This window comes from Oryx dammah, unplaced genomic scaffold (genome assembly GCF_014754425.2).
Source record: "Oryx dammah isolate SB20612 unplaced genomic scaffold, SCBI_Odam_1.1 HiC_scaffold_7, whole genome shotgun sequence".
NCBI lineage: Eukaryota > Metazoa > Chordata > Mammalia > Artiodactyla > Bovidae > Oryx > Oryx dammah.
The window spans coordinates 6,938,224-6,941,086 of record NW_024070191.1 but is presented as its reverse complement, the minus strand read 5'-3'; the positions used below and the strand labels follow the sequence as shown (position 1 = coordinate 6,941,086).

The window sequence follows — 2,863 nt, the reverse complement described above, 5'->3', positions numbered from 1 at the left end:
AGACACACTGAACAACTTCACTTTCTATGGAGATTGAACCCCCTGCTGCTATAGCTGTTGCCCTTCAACACCCCGTGAAGGAGTTCAGGGTGGAGGGAGGCACTCTGTGCTCCAGGAAATCTGGTGGGACAGGTCTTTAGATAGTTGGATGTTTTTTAGAAACAGATTTTACAGTCTCAATCCTTGCATCTCCTCATATCTAGAGAAACACTAAACCCCTTCATGGTGACATCAGATCCTCATGACTAACAAAAACCTTCTGGTAAAATGAGTGCTTCATGGTACTGAACTGCCCCTTCACCAAAACCTTGTATATTGACCTTGTTCCACTGCCGCTTTGGAGCTGTCTTTGAGAGCTATCTGAGATGCTGCCTCCTGGGCTGCAGTCCTCATTTTGCCCCAAATAGAACTTAACTCACAATTCTCAAGTTGTACATTTTTTTTTTCAGTCAACATATGTAAAGGCAAACCAGAACAGCATCCATAATGTAGAAGCGGCCCTGAACTTGAAGTCAGGAGGCCTGGACTTTGGTGTAATTATCTAAAAAGAGACTGTCTGCCTCTGATGAAAAGAAGAAAATAAATATAAACCAGTTCTAAGCAGGCTACTGTGTGTATGCCATGCCATTAAATCATCTTAAAACCTCTGTGAGGTACATAAATTACTGTCATTTTATAGCTGAAAAAAGTTCACACCCTATTGTCTATGTTGGAAGAGAACTGATGAAGGGATTTCTCAACATGTATAATAAGTCATTTTTGGTGAGCAGCAAAGATTTTCATCTGGATCCTACTATATGACAGGCTCAATATTGTCATTTTCAGATAATTTCTGATACCTTAATTCCCATCTTGATTAGATAGTCACTAAAAGATTCAAAGTCAAATGTATTTTGCTTTTTAGGTTGAAGCAAAAAATCTAAACTGGGAATCCTAGATCCCTCAGAGAGTGGCTTCAGACCCACTGTTTTAGTTGTTTGAGTCAGTGATTCTGTGTGTCAGCCAAAAAAAAAAAACCCAACAGAATGTTTTAAAATGAGAAAATATGTAAATATCACTTAGGCTATACACAAAGAAAGCTATTATTAATATTGTGGATCATTTCTTTCCCAGGCAATTAATTGTTGTTCTCAAATGGTCAAAAAAAAAATCCATTTCATAATTATTTTCATCCTTCCTTGCATGCACATTTGTGAGTACCAGTTACATTCAAGATGTAGTACTTGATGGAAAAGTTGATATAGGAACAGGAAGGAGACAAAATTGCATTAAAATTGTCCATGTTCTCCAGGAGTTTACAGGATAGTAAGTATACAAATTGGAGAAGGCAGTGGCAACCCACCCCAGTACTCTTGTCTGGAGAATCCCATGGATGGAGGAACCTGGTAGGCTGCAGTCCATGGGGTCTCTAAGAGTCTGACACAATTGAGCAATTTCACTTTCACTTTTCACTTTCATGCATTGGAGAAGGAAATGGCAACCCACTCCAGTGTTCTTGCCTGGAGAATCCCAGGGACAGAGGAGCCTGGTGGGCTGCCATCTATGGGATTGCACAGAGTCGGACACGACTGAAGCGACTTAGCAGCAGCAGCAGCAAGTATACAAATAACACAAGGCAGAGTATGATATGCATAAGAAAAGTACAAGGAGGAGTTACAGAAATTTAAAGTAAAGAAAGAATAAAAAGCAATCAGGAACAGCTTCCTGGAAGGCTTACCATTTGAACTTGGTCTTGTAGAATAAGCAAGACATTGTTAGAAACAGGTGATGGAGTCACCCATAGGAGGGAAAAAAACATGAGGGACAAGCAGCTGGAAGGATGTAAGCCATGTCCAGGGAAATCTGATGGGAACCTTGTGTGTCTTTAAGAAAGACCCAGGAGATGCTCACTTCAGCTGCACATATTCTAAAACTGGAATGATACAAAGAAGATTAGCATGGCCCCTGCACAAGGATGAAATGCAAATTCATCAAGCATTCCATATTTTTAAAACTAGGAATAAAACCACCATATGACCCAGCAATCCCACTCCTAGGCATATACCCTGAGGAAACCAAATTGAAAATGACACATACATCCCGTTGTTCATTGCAGCACCATTTACAATAGCTAGAACATGGAAGCAACCTAGATGTCCATTGACGGATGAATGGATAAAGAAGTTGTGGTACAAATACACAATGGAATATTACTAAGCCATAAAAAGGAATGCATTTGAGTCAGTTCTGATGAGGTGGATGAACCTAGAACCTATTATACAGAGTGAAGTGAGTGAGAAAGATAAATATCATATTCTAACACATATATATGGAATCTAGAAGAATGGTACCGAAGAATTTATTTACAGGGCAGCAGTGGAGAAACAGACATAGAAAACAGATTTATGGCCATGGGGAGAGGGGAGGAGAGGGTGAGATGTATGGAAAGAGTAACATGGAAATGTACATTACCATATGTAAAATAGATAGCCAACAGGAATTTACTGTATGGCTCAGGAAACTCAAACAGGGGCTCTGTATCAACCTAGAGGGGTGGGATGCAGGGGGAGATGGGAGGGAGGTTCCAAAGGGAGGGGATATATGTATACCTATGGCTGATTCATGTTGAGGTTTGACAGAAAACCACAAAATTCTGTAAAGCAATTATCCTTCAATAAAAAAATAAATCAAAAAGAAAGAAAGACCCAGGAGATAAAATTAGGTAAAACCAGAACAGTTGCCCCATCTTGAACACACACGTATGTTCACATACATGCACAGGCACCTGTTTATTAACACAAGGCTGTGCTAAGACAAAACTTCAGCAAGTCATTTCTGAGTAAAATACAAATGCTGTGAAAGTGAATTATATAATCGTATATTA

General features: G+C 39.6%; 1 non-coding gene across 1 annotated transcript; it reads left to right on the top strand.

Annotated features, from left to right (window-relative positions):
- Nucleotides 1–1,884: 1,884 nt before the first annotated feature.
- On the top strand, nucleotides 1,885–1,989 carry LOC120865907. Its single transcript, XR_005721552.1, has one exon. It is a non-coding gene; the product is annotated as a U6 spliceosomal RNA (small nuclear RNA).
- Nucleotides 1,990–2,863: the final 874 nt, after the last annotated feature.